This window comes from Ursus americanus, chromosome 4 (genome assembly GCF_024610735.1).
Source record: "Ursus americanus isolate L20-20 chromosome 4, mUrsAme1.1.p, whole genome shotgun sequence".
Lineage (NCBI taxonomy): Eukaryota > Metazoa > Chordata > Mammalia > Carnivora > Ursidae > Ursus > Ursus americanus.
In genome coordinates, this window is record NC_142130.1 from 59,302,384 (window position 1) to 59,321,688 (window position 19,305).

The 19,305-nt window shown below is 37.8% G+C and overlaps 1 protein-coding gene across 3 annotated transcripts in view; it reads right to left on the minus strand.

Moving 5' to 3' along the window:
• NSUN3 (NOP2/Sun RNA methyltransferase 3) overlaps window positions 1–19,305 on the minus strand; it is a 301,891-nt gene that overhangs the window by 98,246 nt on the left and 184,340 nt on the right. The window contains exon 8 of one of the 3 annotated variants that reach the window (XR_015724231.1): window positions 7,000–7,078. The exons of the other annotated variants lie outside the window; for them this stretch is intronic. The gene's annotated coding sequence lies outside the window, so the exon portion shown is untranslated. The remainder of the gene's footprint in view (window positions 1–6,999; window positions 7,079–19,305) is intronic. 3 annotated transcript variants of the gene reach the window in all.

Genomic DNA, 19,305 nt, shown 5'->3' on the forward strand with positions numbered 1-19,305 from the left:
GAGATCTGTAAAACTGCCATGAATTTTTAAAATATCAATTTTTCACAATGTTTCAGGTAATACTCGCTGTAGAAGTGCCTTACAAGCCTTATAGCCATAAGATGGTTAACAAATCTTCCAAAGTTGTCAGGCTTCTAAGATATAGTTAAATCACAGGAGAATACAGATTAATAATGTATTACCTATGTCTATTACTGGGTTTTAAATGGTTAAAAGTCATTGGATGCTGCATAATTCAGAGCTGAAATGAAAATTTAAAATTGGATATTTGATATAACTGCAAATAGATATACTTAAGCAAGTCCAGAACTGATTATGCTAATTTGCCAATGAGCCAGCAAGAAATAGCCAAATGAGACAAGAAATGACACTCGGGTAAAGAAAAAAAAAAAAAAAAAGCCAAAGAAAAGGACATTCATGTTGCACAGAGAAAGAGTAAAAAAAAAAAAAAAAGTGATTAAGAAAAACAATTGTTTTACAGAGAAAGAAAAGGTAATTGAAAGAAAAGGGCAGGATTTCTCTCTTTTTCTAACACATGGGTATTTGGCAAGGACTGTATAGATTTCAGAACTGTCAAGACAATGAGAACAAAGTAGATGATTTAACTTGGCTCCCATCCTTAGGATGGGGGCAAGTATGCCTGGAATTGATACAGGAACATTAAGGAATGACACACACATCAACAGCCAGACACCCTGGGCAGTGTTTTGACCACTCTCAAAATCCAGAGTTTGCTGTCTTAGGGGAAGTAGAGGTTATTTACCAACCACTGAATTGCTATTATCAATTGTTTCACAGTAATAGGCATTAATGTTATTTTCTCACAAAAAGTGTTAATATCCCTGCCTTGTATTAAAGACATTGTCAGGAATACTAGAAAAAGGACAGGTGCCAGGACTGAGGGTTCATGAAACGAATCTTGGAAAATCGTGTAAGAGAGGACACTAATGCCAATGATACTCATGTAATAACGTTAAGGAACCTTTTCCTCTTCCTTACTTGGAAAGCACTGCCCAGATTAAGGCATAAAATTATTTCATGTTTGAAAAAATCTTGGGGAATTTCTTCACTATGACACAACCAACTACTTTCTGAAATTTTCTGTAACATACAGAACTTTTTATCAAAAACAACTTACTGAAGCTGGCTTTCCACAATCAACGAGAAGCTAGAGTGAGGTGAGAAAGGGTTTATAGATCTATTTTATTATTAGATGGAAACCACCAGATGGCACTGTGTTAGGCTGTATCCCAGTAATTTTCATTAGGCAATAATGTGCTTGTGGTTGGACCTTGGGGAAATGCAAGATAGCACTTTGGTGTAGTATCTTATAGGAAATAATTAAACATGCCAGTAACGCCTGTTCTATTGCTGAACTTGTGACTATGATCATTTCTTTGCTCTCTGCTACCTGCAGTGTAGAAATCCAACAGCCACAACACTCTACACTACTGACTGCCTAACTAGAAAAGGAAAGAACCACTTTGGGTAGGTGGGAGGGGAGTGTCTTGTGGTTATTGGATTTCTGCACTGTAGTCGGCTGATGGCGAGAAATGATTTCAGTCACAAATACAACAGCGATATGGGCATCTTGTCGTTTATGTAAGTAATGTTTAGTGTTTCACCCTGTGTACTTTACACACATGATTTCATTGATCCTGAAAACATCTCTGTGAAATAAGCAAGTAGAAATGTTGCTACGATCTGTTATAGAGAACTGTTTAACAAGCAACAATTTTTATAAGAACTCAAGTATTGACAAAACATAAATTCAGAACTATAACTCTGATATTTAATTATTTAGATTATGACTTGGTAATTTGGGGGGATGTCACGCCTGTAAGTGGAATTAAATTCTACACACTGACATGATGTGTAGAGAATCACAAAGTATTTCAACAGACTACCTAAAGCCTTGACTAAATAATTAAGTAGTTTTGTGACTTTGGGAAGTTCATATAACCTCTGGTCCTAAACAACTACACTGTGAAATCAGTAGGGCTGAACTAGATCCACGTGGTATCTGCAGTATAGTGAAGTGTTTGCAAGTATAGACTTTGGAGTCAGAAAAACTCCTGTTTGAATTTCTGCTGTCACTCAGCTGTGAGAACTTGAATATGTATTTAACCTTTTGAGCCTGTTTCCATACCTTTAAAATGAGGGTAATAATAATATCTCAATTTTCTTGTTGGGAAAATTAGGTTCAATAAACAAAATGTTTAGCATAGTGCCTGGCCTATACTAAGCATTCAATGAATATTAACTATTATTATTAACAAATAAGGTTCTACCTTATACTATTAAAGAGCTTCTTTTTTGGATTTTACTTATTGGGCTAAACATGCTCTAGTTTCTATAGCTGACCTAGGCTCTGCCAACTCATCATGTAGTGCTATTTACTTTTTAATAAACTTAATAAGTAACAGCTTGCTTTGTCAGCTCTCTCTATCTCTCCTGTTTTGAAAGGGGAGTGAGCAGGTCTGGCCGGAAAGTTAAGGCAGATAGCCAGAAATGCAGAATAAGTGACTTAATCAAAGTCACAGCTGGTATGAATGTCAGAGTTTTATCTACGGATCCAAAAGTTTTTGACTTGCAGTAATGTCCTTGGTCCAGGCTGCATCTTGCCAACCCAAGTAATATTTCAAAGGTTGATTTAGATTTGGCTGCTCAAAGCATAGATCACTACTCAAATCTTGATGACATTTCCAGCCCAGGGCCAAGATTCTACCATTCTTAAAAGTTATAGCCATAAACAAAGCAGTGGTACATCGCTAAATTAAAATGAGGAAGGAATTATTATCCACATGGAAGTATATTTTAGTTATTGCACCAAATTTAGATCAACCCAGTTGATTTGGTGGTATTTCTCAATAAGATCTGTGTTTTGGCAGTAGGGGAAAAGTTCAAAAGTGGCCCACAATGGTCTAAATCATATCTGACAAAGAGTAATATCTAGCTTCTCTAATGTGCCCACTGAAGTACCTATGAAGATTCAGAAGAAAACACATAGTACTAAACATAAAGACTTAAAGTCAACATTCAAATCAAAGTTGACTAGAATTTTTGCATTGTATCAGAGTAGGGGATAGAAATAAAAATCACAATTAGTAAAAATCCCCATGTGGCAGATACATGTTCTAAAGATGACCACACCGATTTATTCCATCCCATGTATTCTTACGTTACATTGATGCTCCTTCATCAAAAGGTGGGTTTTATTTCTCCCTCCATTGAATATAGACCTCCTTAGTATTTTTAGTATTTGTTTTTTGTTTTGTTTTGTTTTGTTTTGTTTTGTTTTTTTAGAGAGAGAGCCCACAGGTGTGTGAGCAGGGAAGTGGGGAGGAGAGGCAGAGGGAGAATGAGAGAGAGAATCTTAAGCATGCTCCACACCCAGTGCCGAGCCCCACACAAGGCTCGATCCCATGACCCCAAGATCAGAATCTGAGCTGAAAGCAAGAGTGAGATGACTAGGCGCCCCTAGTATTTGCTTTTAACAAATAAAATACAAAGGAAGAGACACTGTATGACTTCTACAGCTAGGTTGGAAAAGTCAATACTGATTCCACCTGGCCATCTGTTTCTCTCTTTCTGTACCTCTTCTTTGTAATTCACCTACCATGTGGTGAGGAAGCCCAGGCCAGACAGAGAGGCGACCAGCTGGTGTGCTGGCCAACAGCATCAGCTAAGGTCTAAACCAGTAGCCAGTGTGGTCAGCCACTAGATATATCAATGAGTAAACCTTCTGATGATTCTAGCCCCCAGACTCTGAGTTGCCCCAGCTGAGGCTTAGTGGAGAAGGGATTACCTACCTTAATGGGCTTTGCCCAAATTTCAGATTTGTAAGCACAGTAAATGTAATTTTAGGCCACTCAATTTGAGAGTAGTTTGTTACACACCAGTAGATTACTAGAAGACCCTGACACACATTTTGTCACATAAAAGAGAGAGATCCTACTGTTCTTATGTTGGAATCTGAGATGCATTCTTTCACCACTGGTCCCATTGTTCAAACAACCAGATTCAACTGGAAAACTGGATTGCTCTCTCTCCATTGGCATAGCTACCATGTTTAGACTTTAGCAGAGTATTACAGCAAAAGCAGTTTAATATTATTTACTAATATTTAGTGAATGATTATGATTAAGCAGGCACGGTGTCAATTGTGTGATTGAGTGATTTTGCCTTCAATTTCTCATTTAATGCCCTCAGCAACATAAAACCAGTATGCTTAACCACATGGAAATTTAAAACTATTCTCCTAAACTCTTTTTTTTTTTAAGATTTTATTTATTTATTTGACAGAGAGAGAGACAGCCCGTGAGAGAGGGACCACAAGCAGGGGGAGCAGGAGAGGAAGAAGCAGGCTCCCAGCAAAGGAGACTGACGCGGGGCTCGATCCCAGGATCACGCCCTGAGCCGAAGGCAGATGCTTAACTACTGAGCCACCCAGGCGCCCCTCTCCTAAACTCTTGTATCAATGAGGAAATAAAAACTTCGTTGGGAGCCCCTTGGAAAATAATGATAAAGAGAACATGATAAAATGAAATAATATGTCAAAATTTATGGGATGTCGCCAAAGCTCTATTCAGAGAACCAGAGTAAAATGTACTCAGGGTAAAATTAATAGATTTAAGCACTTTCACTTTAAACAAACAAAGAATAAAAATAAATCAACCAAGTATTCAATTCAGTAATTTATGAAATCAATTTAGAATGGATTATTATCCTGGTTAAAGCACAGATTATACAAAATAGAAAGGCTTGTGGTATTAAAAACATACAAAATAAATCCAGGAACAGTGTATCATGAAAAAGAAAAAGTTGTGAATATTGGGTGTACCAGTCAGGGTAGGCTAACTACCAGGAAAAAAAAAAAAAAAAAAAAAGCCCAAACCTTAAAGTCTCAGTCATTTAATAAAAGCTTATTGATTGCTTATGCCATAATCTAACGAAATGGTGATGGGGATCGACAGGGCTTTACTTCACAAACTTGGCTCCTTCCATTATATGATGCTACCATCTTAAACACATAAACTCCAAGGATGTCCTCAAATAGGAAGAAAATGAGTAATTGTTCATGGGTGATTTTTACGGTCTATCCCACAAGCTGTACTTAATACTTCTGCCCACATTGTTTTCACTAGAATCCAGTCATATAGCTTTATCTATCACAAGTTGGCTAGGAACCTTAGTATATCAACATGCACAAGAGGAAAAAGAAATGGGTTTGGTAAACATTGTCCATTGTCTCTGCCACAATCCTCTGCTGTGGTCAAGAAATATCCATTTTGCTTTTCATCCCACAGTGTAAAACATACTCATCCACTCCCAAGGAAAACTCAAAATCCTAAGCATTCATTCCAGTCAATTGAAAGTTTAAGAATTCCTGATGATGCAAAGTCCTTTTTAACTTGCCTCATATTGCTTCTTATGGTCTGGTGAACCAAAAAGAGAAATTATTGGTCTCCCTCTGACACTGACTGCACAATGGGGGAGCAGGGCCAATGTAACCACAATAAACATTCCCATTCAGAAAAGAGAAGAATGGAAATAACAAAGCAGTATTGGTGCACAGCAGTTCTGAAATCCTATGTGACAGATATTACAAACCTGACTTGGAAAGAACGTCTCCCTCCATTGCTCTTTTGATCCTTGGCCTTCTGAGTTGGGGGAGATGATTCTTTCATGTCAAAATACTCCACAGCCATATTTAAAATAAATTTTGGACATTCTGCTCACTATGGAGGCAGAAAAACTTTGGAAACTTGCTTTCTGCTCATTGAAAGCTGATGTTCCAATACTTGATTTAAAGTTTAGAGAGTTTTAGTCCCAGCTTATTGCTTTTTTAGGCTTCTAAATTATTTGTTATCAATTGGTATGTTACCATCTTACCAAGTGGTATGATGTACAGCAAACATAGCTGGTGGTCCTTCATGGACACAGTTCCCAAATCTGATGTATTTATTTGCTTTTTTGCCAACAGGCCACTCCAACCTTAATGGCTGCTTTCTTGAGTCTATTAAGCTTGACTAGGAGGACTATTTTCAATAAGCTTCTTTTACTTGCAAGCTTTCTCAGTCACATATGGCATCTAATCTTATATCCAGTTGTTTCAGACCTAGAAACAGTCAACTTTTCCAACTCTGCAACGATCTTTTTTCTAGACTTTCTCTATTTCCATTCATTTACGCTTACAACTTGGCCAATTCTTTCCTGAGCTCACTTAATCTTTGTCAACGTTAATTAATATGAGCTAAAATACACTAACAATTTTATTCTTTTAATTCACTTCCTGTCAGCTGAGCAGGCATATGGTCTGCCTCCCAATATAAGTTACAGTCTTACCACATGTGCTGTCAGTACTTTATATGAATTGCCATATTTCCAGCCTTCAATATCTGTTTCTTTGAATTCCGTCACCCAAATGCTAAACCAATGCCATGTATTTTAGATTTTTATGATAGCCACAGCCCATTTATGAATAATAAAGTTGATTGTTGTTTGGGAAAAAAAAATAGACAAGCCTCCAAACCTCAGAGGCTTAACATATAAGCAGATTGACAACACAGTTTCTGCTGCATGTAGTCATTCAGCAAAGGAAACTTGTTTTAGTTCCACTTTCTCCAACACACGTTTTCACAATCAGTCTAGCATCAGTCAGCCAGCTGAGAGACAGGGACAGAGAGAATGAGTGAGCACAAGCTTAGAGAATACACATCTGCTTTTAACTGGCTTACACTGAAATGGGGACATTACTCTTGCTTAAATTCTATCAGCTGGGACTAGTCTTACTGTCCCACCTAAATGGGAAGATCTGTGAAGTACAGTTCAGTTGTGGAGCCAGGCAGAGGAAGTGGATTTGGTAAACTTCTGATCAGTATTTCCAAGTGGAGAAAGCACATACATCTGCTGCTCTTATAGAGCTTAGAGTCTAGACAGGAAAGATAAGATAAGGCAAGGAAATGGCTCTACTCAAAATAGGGTGGAAATTCTTACCAGCAACAAATATTTGTGGAACAGATATTTAAGACTGTGATCTGGACAACTGGAATAATTCGATTTAAGGCCTTGATACCTAGTGAGAGAAAGAGAAGACAAAATTGCTATTTCTAGAAAAATGTAAACTAGAAAGAGAAACTCAAGTTCCGGAAGACTGGATCACCACAGACAGAGTAGAATCACCATAATTTTGTTTCAATTTGAGGCATGTAAGTTTTTAAGTAGGCTTATTTGTTACCACTTATAACACTCCTAAGATCAAGACTGGTTCTAAAGTATACAGAACAGCTAAGCCTATACATGGGGGTTAACCTGACAAGTTTGGATAGATGTAGAGATAGAAACCAAAGGGCTACACTAGTGAGCCTGAAAAGAAAAAAAAGAAAAGAAAAGAAAAGAAAAGAAAAGAAAAGAAAAGAAAAGAAAAGAAAAGAAAAGAAAAGAAAAAGAAAAGAAGAAAGAAAGAAAGAAAGAAAGAAAGAAAGAAAGAAAGAAAGAAAGAAAGAAAGAAAAGAAAGAAAGAAAGATATCAGAGACAATGTGAGAGGAAAGAGAAGATCTATGGAAGATGGTACTCAGATTTCTCTAGTGCCTATTTTTTTTGAAAATTTACCAATGCTGAAGATCCAAAGGTGACTAAAAATCATAATGTTATCCTCAGGGTACAACTTACATTCAATTGCAAGGCAACGACTAATTGAGGAAACAGTACACAACCCAAGGGAATCAACCCATTTCTTCATCTCCCCATTAGTTTCCTTCTATGATTATTTCATTCAAAACAGTCTCTAAAGCTTTGACAAGAATATCAAAGAGCATTAGACAGTGTCACATTTTAAAGGGCACTAACTTTTATTTGGGGAGAGGCTGTACTAAATATAAAATAATTTTTAATGCTTTCAATCCCCAGTTCAGCCCCCTGTAGAATGGATACTTGCTTCTACTTGGGCATCCAGGATCTTGCCATTAACATTTGTTCTACTAATTAGAAAAAGGATGTGCATCAAAAATAATAATATGAAGTAAATAGGTCTATTTTATTCTGTATTTTATGAATGATATCACATTCTCATATGTTGTGGCTTGCAATAATCATGTAACCTATTCTGCATCAGTAAATAGTGATTTATTTTTCTGAAGATTTAATATGATTCATTTTTGCTAGTAGTTTAAGTACCCATTAGTTAATGCTTTGCTGCTGCTGCTGACCTCAGTAGATTTTTGGTAAAGCTTTATATAGCATTTATAGGTCACAAAAATGCCAACAGTGTTCATTATGGTCATTTTCCAAACTACCTGACAGCAAAATGTTTTCCCTCAACTCATTTGTATGTATATCCCTTAATTAATGCTTCACCTCATGCCAAATTACAGTGAAATTCTTGTCACTTTACATGCAGCATGACATTTACACAAATATCTACTGAATTTATCATGAGCAATGCACACAGAATTTGTATCCTGTGGCTTGAAGGCAGATAGACCATAAACCTAGATCCAAATACCTGCAGACTGAAAACATTAGGGAAATTAGAAAAGTGAGAATCTTTGAAAAAGTGGAATAACGCCTTCTTTGCCATCCTCAAAGGTATCATGACTACTAATTGATGTCGACAAATATACCTTCTAAAACTAGTATAAATAATAATAATATAAATAAATAAAACCAGTATAAAAACTCTTTTAGGAGTATTTTCAGAAGTTGATATTTTGTATAAGAAATATTTCTCATCTAGGGGCGCCTGGGTGGCACAGTGATTAAGCGTCTGCCTTCAGCTCAGGGCGTGATCCCAGCGTTATGGGATCGAGCCCCGCATCAGGCTCCTCCGCTATGAGCCTGCTTCTTCCTCTCCCACTCCCCCTGCTTGTGTTCCCTCTCTCGCTGGCTGTCTCTATCTGTGTTAAATAAATAAATAAAATCTTTAAAAAAAAAAAAAAAGAAATATTTCTCATCTAAAAACCAGGTGGACTTTTTATTTTTTTCCAATCAGAAAAGGTGTTTGAAAGATTCCTAAGGACTCAAAAATGGAGAGTGCATCAATCCATTATGGAAAATGTCCTGTCTGGAGATGAAGGGCATTTCAGTTATGCCATTTGACTGTTTGGGGGATAAATATGCATTGGGAACATAAAAGAGTTCAAAAAACAGAATTCTAAAATTTTAGTCCAAATGAACTTCTGGGTTAGAAACAATAAAGTGCTTTCTGTCATAAGATTGATTTACATGAGACACATCTAATATAAGAATTTTCCAGGGGCGCCTGGGTGGCACAGCGGTTAAGCGTCTGCCTTCGGCTCAGGGCGTGATCCTGGCGTTATGGGATCGAGCCCCACATCAGGCTCCTCCGCTATGAGCCTGCTTCTTCCTCTCCCATTCCCCCTGCTTGTGTTCCCTCTCTTGCTGGCTGTCTCTGTCTTTGTCGAATAAATAAATAAAATCTTAAAAAAAAAAAAAAGAATTTTCCAGTAGCCCCACTTTATTTAATGTCTTAAGCACAGCAAAAGCAAGGGTGTAGGTTTAAGAGCATAGGCTCTGGAACTCGGTCATTTGGTTCTTGGTTTTTCCCCAATTCACTGTGGTACTTTGGGCAAATGATCTAACCTCTTTGTTCTTCAATTTTTCATTTAGGAAGTAAAGGAGGCCTTATAACAGTAATGACCTCATGAGTTTTATGAAGATTAAGTGAGTTAATACATGTACAGCAGTTTAGAATGATGCCTGGCACATAGTGAACATTCAATAAAAGTTAGCTATTACTAGTATTCCTAATATACAATGAGGTAACAGCAGAGATATGAAGTGACTTCCAACGTGCAATAGTTGCCTACTGGCCATCACAGTCCCCTGAATTCCAGATCCCATTTCCTTAGTGGCTTTCCCCTGAAACTTCTCATACAAATTGAAATAAAAACAATTTGGGTTTCAGCAATATTATTAATTTTCAATTCCATTCATATTCAAACTATCATTGGCTAGTTGTACTTGGCAAGTAAATTGCAGTAATTTCCCAACTCACAAAATTTTTTCTCAGCCATCTTTTTCTTTACCCAAAAGTGTCTGAAAACCTCTTTTTTTAAATTGAAATACAATTGATTAGAACTCAGATAAGGCTCCAGATCACTTTTTCCCTGGATACCTTGCCAAGGATCAACCCTTACTCAGAGAAAGACTAAACTTCAAAGACCAAGCTAAATGAGCTACCTTTTGTGGCCCAATCTTAAATTATTGGATGACATGTTAAGGATTAAAACTCCAAGCTCTACAACTGGGCATCACATGCAAATGAAACCAGACAAGGCGTTAATAGGCCATTCATCCTGAAAATATCTGACCCCAAAATGTCTGACCATAAACATGCCATACAGTTAAATAAGCACAGTATAAAATCTTATAAAAATGACAGATTTGGCTCCAAGCTTTGGCTCTCCTCCAACCAGCTTTCTGTTAAACAAAAAAAATTGAGAATGAATGATATTTAGGTCTTTAAAGATTTAAGATTCTAGAAAGATTCTGGGTTGTTTTTGTTTTGTTTTGGAGGTATGTTTAAAGACTCTATGTTGCTTCTTGGTGATCTCACATATCTTTCTCAAATATTTTAAACATAATGGTTTTCTCTGTGAAAGGAAAAAATATATGGTTCTCCAAGCAGGAATTAGTTTGAAAATAATCGTCTAATAAAACAAACTATTATGCAGAATACTCATTAGCTGAGGTTTTCACATAGGAATCTTTAAAACACCTACCTAAAGAGAAAATTTAATTTTGCTGATAAAATTAGATCAATTCATCAGTTAGCTATGCAATGGATATGTTTCATACATGAGGGAATATCAGCTAAATGATCTTAAAGAATTTTTTTCTTTTTTTCAAAACAAGAGGTCCTGCTAGATTTCCTTAGGGGAAGAAAAGGCAAGGCCGTTGTTAAATGTTTTTTAAATTTATTGCATGTCTTTATAACACCAGTGAAATATTTGCCATTTATCAAAATTATTAAGATTATCATATGCTATGATAATTAATGGTATTTAAAACATATTCAGATGCTCCTAAAATGGTCTATGTTGCTAACTCTGGGCATATTCCTTTCTGCAATGCTGCAATATACCTAGGGTAGGTCCATTGAAACCACGCTCAAAAGGTACTAAGGAAAGATAAGAAGGCAATAAAATTATGTATTTTCATAGTCAAAGAATTTATACAACATATATATAGATATGTCCTGCTAGAATTCACACACTGATGGCAAAAACAAGCAAATATACAGTCACATATGCCTTTTGACTCACTCCAGAAAGGAGAAAAATATAGAGATTATGGAGGACAAAACAAGGGAGAGATAGCTAAATTCTCCAAAAGTATATGTTGTTACAGATTAAAGGAAAGGTGATCTTAATTAAGCCTGGAAGAACTTGAGAAGTGAACAAGATTAAAATATTACCATTAAGTGGTATGGCAATCCCTCTAAATATTTATAACCTATACGCTAACAAAAATTAAAGATTTATATCATTAAGCCCTATAATCTATGTGAATGCTAATATTTTATAAACCTGCAGTAGACTCCTCCTTTTGAGGAACTGCTCTGATCCCTTAACCTGAGACACAAAGACACACAGATGACACCTTCTTGCCATATCTCTGCCTGGCCTTTCCACTGTGCACACGTGGTGTCTTCTTATAAGGACACTTGTCATTTTGGATTGAGGCTCACCCATATGTTCTCATTTCACCTTTAATTACCTCTTTAAAGGTCCTATCTCCAAAGACAGTCACAATCTGTGGTATACTGGTGGTTAGGGGACTTCAATGTATGAATTTTGCCGGGACAGATTCTGTTCATAACAGAATCTATGCTTCTACAATCACTGTTTTTTTCCCCACCTATCTCAGTTTTTCTCAAAGATGTTCAATACTGAACATCCCGGGGTGCCTGGGTGGCTCAGTCAGTTAAGAGTCTGCCTTCCATTCAGGTCATGATTCTGGAGTCCTGGGATGCAGCCCAACGTTAGGCTCGCTGCTCAGCAGGGAGCCTGCTTCTCCTTCTCCTCCCTGCTTATGCACGCGCTCTCTCTCTATCTCTGTCTCTCTCTCAAATAAAAAATAAAATAAAATAAAATCTTAAAAAAAAAAAAGAACTGAACATGCCTTTGTGATGAAATTTGCTGGAAGATGGACCAATATCTTACCCGCAGTATGAAGGCTCATCCACTGACTGCTCCCTTGTCTTTTGGCTAGTGTACGACAGCTTTAGTTGCTGTTAAGGAAACTGAGGACTTGAAATTTACTACCGACTTAAATTTACTACTGGCTTGATAAATTTAATCTATCCCTCAGACTGAAGTGTTTGAATTGGGGAGAGGCCAGAAAACAGGAAAACCGGTTAGAATGCTGACGTGTAGCTGAAGAAATGGAAATGAAAGAGGAAATTCAGGAGCTATAGGTGGATATCTTAGCTGGAAATGCTGAGCTTGCAGATGCAGGAAAAGACAGAATGAAAGTGGCCTTGGTAGGATTAAAAACTAGTCCACCTATCCAGGGAAGACCAGATCACACAATTCCTTTGCAGGGGACTGCACAATGTGGCAATGGAATGTTTGACAAAAGGAAATATTTATTTAAAAGTCAAAATGGAAATTAATCTGGACACCCTCACTGGCTTTAAAATGATGTTTTATGAGGCCCTATGATTCCACAGAGGAGAACAAAGGGAGAGGGACATAGGCATTATTCATTGCCAAGGCAGCTCTGCTTTTACTCTCCAGTAGAAATTTATTTAAAAATAGGATTTGTTCCTACACTATTCTCCAAATTTTGAAAACCACTAGGCTACGCAATATTTAAATTCTCTTTCCTTTAAAAAAATCAGGGTGCCTCGTTGACTCAGTCAGTTAAGAGTCTGCCTTCGGCTCAGGTCATGATCCCAGTCCTAGGGTCCTGGGATGGAGTCCCACATTGTGCTCCCTGCTTGGCAGGGAGTCTGCTTCTCCCTCTGCCTGCTGCTCCCCCCTGCTGTGTCCTCTCTCTCTCTCTCTCGCTGTCTCTCTCTCTCTGTCAAATAAATAAAATCTTAAAAAAACAAAAAAATCCCTGAAATCCCCAGTCTGAAAATACATTGAAAGTCCTAAATCAGAATTTTCAATGAGTAGTAACACAGCCCTTGTCAGTAAAGAATTCTTAAAGTCTTGGTGTGCCTGGGTGTCTTGGTCAGTTGAGCATCTGACTCTTAATTTCAGCTCAGGTCATGATCTCAGGGTTCTGGGATCAAGTCTTGCATTGGGCTCTATGCTCATTGGGAAGTCTACTTAAGATTCCCTCCCTCTCCCTCTACCCACCCCCCCCCCCCACTCTCTCTCTCTCTGTCTCTCTCAAAAAAACAAATAAATCTTAAAAAAAAAAAAAAGAATTCTTAAAGTCCTTGTTAGTTGAATATCTGGTCTGCAAATTGTCTTGAATTTAAAATGATCATCTCCATATTTGTGATGGAAAATGGAAGTTTAGGAAATAAATTTACTTCCCTAAGCAGCATCACTCATAATAAATAGTCTCTCTTAATTATCAGATTAAGGGAAAAAATACCTACTGTTTAATGCTTTGTACAGGTAAAATCAAGTTAAAAAGAACTTCAAATGCAGCAGGAGGGGTAGGGCATTGTAAAAGTAAGGGATAGGCTGACCTCTATGATGACCGTGGAGGTTTGAAGTGGGGGGGGGGGACATAAGAAGATGAACTGTGAGTTGGGAGGTGTGTGTAACTGAGGATGGATGGCAAGCAGGAGAAGGTCCGGAGGGATCCCCTGTGGTAGAGAAGGAAAAGGTCTACGAGGCTAATAGCTCCCAGAGCTCCCAGAGCTCTTACCCAAGAGATTACACTTGCAAATAGCAACTCTGGGCTCAGGAAAATCCTGATTTGCCATACTCTGAGAACTCGGCATCATTTATCAGATCACAAAGACATAACTTTTTGCTCCTTGAACTTCCATAAAGAACATAAAAGGCAATTAAAAAAAAGAAGAAGAAAGAAGAGAGAAAAGAAATGAGAAAGTACCATTAAATAACACATATCTTAATAGTCACACGTACTCACACTTTCTAAGCACTCGCAATCTAGAGCACTTTTTCTATCTGGTCCCTCAAGTCTAGCCAAAATTAATTAGTTAATTAATTAATTAAGGAAAGAAAAAGAAGTGGAAAGAGAAAAAAGGAGAACAGATCTAATAGCACTTAAAAGAGAACCAAGTGACAAACTACCGTCAGATACTACATGATTTCTACTTGAAAGTGAATGTCAGACTGCTGCAAACCAGCTCCAAAAAAGCTCACACTACAGAATTGACATTTCATTCCTAATTGAGCTTTCAAGACAACAGAACATTTTCAAAGTCTGATTCCTATTTTATGCACTTATTTTTCCTCTGCATTTTTAACATGTCGAGATACAGTGAAGTTAATGAGGTCAACAGTATCAATCATCAATGGCTGTGATCAAACTACTAACCAATTAGTGTTTAAACTAGAGAATGAATGTTTAAACTACATTTTCCATGTACTCCTGACTATCCGAAATTGTCAGCCTGTGTGCATATTTCTTCTGCCATCAGATTTTATGCCAGCTACTAATTTATCTATGATGACTGCTAGCATGTTTTAAAGTTTATATAATTAACCCTGCACTAGTGGGTGATACTTAGCAATACTGATCTTGAATTTATTTTTAATAAATTACAGTTTAGTGGGAGAAGCAAAGATTACATTCGGCCTTGTTGAGTACTTTACTGCATTGATTAGGTTCTAGCCACCAATTGAGCCAGGTACTCTCGCTGAATAAATCCATAAATATTTTCTACAGTAAGCAAGGACCCTGAGAATAATCCAATTGATAATTCTTTTTCAAATATAACCTTCTTAATATTATGATAATTTTAATATCTGAAAGCATTACTGAACTCTGTTTTGTGAACATTGTGTGTACTTTTTTTTTTTTTTCTCATCTCTCCCCTCTTTCTCTCACCCACATTCCTTCTGTCCAAACAGCCTTCACGGAATAAAGAAGACTCAAAATTGTAGGAGAAAAGCACAATACTATGCCTCATTGATGACATTTGGGAACCACGGAATCAATGTTTATCCGCCTCAGTCAGAAACCATTCTAGAATTTCTAGAGTTGGCTTGGGAAAGTGGTCTGTTGGGAAAAAGGTCGTGGGAAAGGCCCGGAGAACTTACAGTCGGGCTATGCATCATAGTAATTAATTATTTATTTTTCCAGGTTCAGGGCTGATGTAGATTTTACCATTCCCCCACTCCCCAAACCACTGCTATTGCCACCTCTACCTCCGACCACCAAGAATCTCATGCCAGGGAGAACCGCTGGCAGAAACTGCCAAATGGCAGTAAAAGCATAGTTAAGTTCAGCGTCTGTGTTAGAAACAAATGAGCAAGCAGGAAAGTGAATCAAGAAAGCGGTGCAACAGAGCCCCTGGGTGGCGCTGTCGGTTAGGCCTCGGACTTTTGGTTTTGGCTCAGGTCAGGCTCTCAGGGTCAAGTCATGATCTCAGGGTCCTGGGATCAAGCTCTGCACAGGACTCTGAGGTCAGCAAGGAGTCTGCTAAAGTTTCTCTCTCCCTCTCCCACTGGCCCTCCCCATGCTCACTCTCTCCCTCTCTCTCTATCACTCAAATAAATAAATCTGGGGGGGGGGGGGGAAGAAAAAGAAAGAAAGAAAGAAAGAAAGAAAGAAAGAAAGAAAGAAAGAAAGAAAGAAAGAAAGAAAGAAAGAAAGAAAGAAAGGAAGGAAGGAAGAGAGAGAGAGAGAGAGAGAGAAAGAAAGAAAGAAAGAAAGAAAGAAAGAAAGAAAGAGAAAGAAAGAAAGAAAGAAAGAAAGAAAGAAAGAAAGAAAGAAAGAGAAAGAAAGAAAAAGAAGAGAGAAGAAAGAAAGGAGGGAAGGAGGAAGGAGAGAGGAAGGAAGGAAGAGGAGCAATTACAATCACAACTGTGGTTGGCACCTCTGTAGAAAAGTCCAGGATATAATGAATATATAAGAAAACCTAGACTAGGAAATCAGGATGGAGTTTTCTAAGGAAGCACTTTACATTTACCTATGTGGTCCACACTTAACCAAATGCAAATGAGTTAATTTGTTGATTCAACAAAAATTTCTTGAACCCCTACCATGTGCCAGGCACCCTTCTGAGTGCGGAGTGCCCAGTGCCAGGGGTAGATAGGGGTAAATAAAATAAACAGAAATCCCTACCTCTATGTCATTTACATTGTGAACTAAAGGACACAAGATGAATCAGTGGGGTGTGGGGTTTAGTGCTCATCATTAAGGAAACAAAGCAGGAGGATGAGGCCGATGCCTCCTATGGAATACTCTGCAGCGGTCAGAAACAATAAACATGCTTTACTGAAACATGGACAGATGTCTTAAAACACAGTATTGAGTTTAACAACAACAAAAAAAGATATAAAATGAGCTCTGAAACATAGTATCCTCAAAGTAAATTAAAAACACCTCCCAGGTAAAACGACACGACCCATATTCCAAGGATTTGTACCTATGTATCTCAAACCTTTCAGCACGGGTGACTGAGAGAGGAGCAGAGTGGGAAAGACAATCAAGGATGACCAGGGATGCAAGGTAAAGCCAAGCAATAGGTAGATTTTACAAAGTTGATGGTAATAGTGTGCTCAGAACTTTGGGATGTGATTACATTAACTCTTTGAATTCAGGATTCCAAAACCAAAAAGAAAAAAAAAATGACAGGAAACAGGTATTGTTTCCTATTCCATATCACATCTCTACTTCAGTTACTTTGTAATAGATGCAGTATAAAAAATAGTGTAACCACACACTTTCAGTTTTCCCTGAAGATGAGTAAGAAACTGGCCAAAAATTAAATTCAAAACCACAATTGCAAAGAACAGGCCTTCCATGTTTCATGCAGATAAAACACAGGGATACAGAATGAGTTCAGTTCTTGGCGGTGGGCATTAACTCCTTCCACAATTATGGTGTGTTTGTGGTGCAGAAATCACTTTCCAAAGCAATAAATTATTGCCCCTTCATCTACAAAGTGTACTAGTTATTCCCAAGGAGAATACAGAACTATTATCTAAATTATTCAAAAAATGTAAGCTGATTGTCTTAATTACCTCTATAATTCATGAAAACTCAATTTTGTGGGTCTCTCTAAATAAAGTTGTGCATGCATTTTTAGGTTATTGCTCAGTATCTGTCTATCTTTTTATCATGAACAGGAATACAATTCAGGATAGAGTTTTCCGGACAGCTAAGGGAAAGAAGCTACATGTGCCACAAACATTCTGCAGTGGCATCTTACAACTGGGTCATTCAGAGTCTCATTTCCTGGCCACCACTGTTTTTCCTGGGGCTCACAGACCCAACCAGGGAGGCAACTATTTATTAAAGGTGTAAGAATTATTCCACCCCTGATTAGCTGGAAGGTTGGGATTCCTATTGCCATCCTGTAAGATGGGTGTATATATCTATTGCTTATTTAGCTAGTTCCTCAACCTATTTTATAGCTGATTAAGATGCAAAAGATTACTGTTGAAAAAGGCTGATTCTGCCACACACACCAAAAAAAAAAAAAAAAATCCATTTCCTTTCATTTGGTTTTAGATCTAAAAGTCTTTGAATGGTATAAAATCCTCTAACAAGATTTTCCCTTTCTTTTCCTGTGGGATCTAAGCCTATGAGTTCTGAAATAAAGGAAGGGAAACCGGCAGAAATGAAAAAAAAAAGTCCTGAGCAGCCTCCTCTTATGAGATATTCTGACCAATTTTAGAAGCTGTCCCAAACTAACAGTGCCCAAATATTTTGGCTCCAGAGTCACTTCATATTCTTAAAATAACTATTTAAGACTCCAACGGGCTTTTATTTATATGGGATATATATATCAGTGATTAAAACTGAGAAATTAATTCATTTATTTATCTATTTATTTCTTTTAAAGCTGAGACATTTTTAAAAACACTCAAGAATGCACAAGCACACATGCTATTAGCTGTCAGATTGATGACATCATCACACATCATGTAGCCTCTGGAAAGCTCTACTGTGTGAAGATGTGAGATGGGAGAATGAGAGTGCAAAAGGTAAATAATGCCCTAGTATTGTTAAGGAGATAGTTTTGACCTTGAAAATCCCAAAAGTGTTTTAGGAATCCGCAGGAGTCACAGAACACATTTTTAAGATCCACACTCGTGAATGAATTAATGCTGTGATACATTACTGAAAGAATTACTTAGCTTTGCATACAGAAATCTGCTGAATGTTTTTTGTTTTGGGTTTTTTTTCCCTCCTCAAAGTGATTAGGGTGGGACCAGATAGAAGCCAAATATGAAAACTGCTTGGGGCACGATGAAATAAGAAAAAGTATATATATTGGTCTTTGCCCTGGTTCCTGGCACAGAGGTCCTAAAACCCTTGTAATTTCCTAAAAAATAAGAGCACTAGGAGCATCTTTTGTTCTGGTATTTGGTCCCTGACCCCGGTTCCTGGTTCCTGACACAGAACTCCTAAATCTCTCTTGGAATTTCCTGAGTGGTAGGAGTGTATTTTTGTTCCAGTCAGTGAGGTGATTCTTGGTGAGTTCCTCAACAGCATCAGGATGGAGTCTGGTCACCAGAAAGACCAAGCCACAATTTGAAGCTCAGAACTTTCCACCCCACCACCCATCGACCAGGAAGGGGAGAGAGGTTTTAGACTGAATCAATGATTGATCATGATTACATAATGACGTATCCATAAAAATCCCAAAAGTACAGAATTCTGAGAACTTCCAGGTTCGTGAACACACCCACATGCCAGGAGGGTGGCTCACCCCAACTCCATGGAAAAGAAGTGCCCATCACCCTTCCTGACCTTACTCATGTGTCTCTTTATCTGGTCGTTCGCCTGTATACTTTATCATATCCCTTACTATGGAGTAAGTCAGTCAATGCAAGGAAGTGTTTCCCTGAGTTCTGCAAGCTGTTCTAGCAAATGATCAAACCCAAGGAAGGGGTCATGGGAATGACAGATTCAGAGCCAAGTCAGACAGAAATTGCTGGTAATGTAGGAACTACTATTTGCAGCTAGTGTCTGAAGCGGAGGGCGGTATTGTGGGACAGAGCCTTTAACCTGTGGGGTCCGCACTAACTCCAGGTATTGAATGTCAGAACTGAACTGAATTGTGGGACACCCAGCTGGTGTTAGAGAATTGGTGTGTGGAAAACTCTCACATCTGGTGTCAGAATTCCTATGAGGGTGGTCGTAGTGTGGAGGAAAAAAACGGAGTTTTT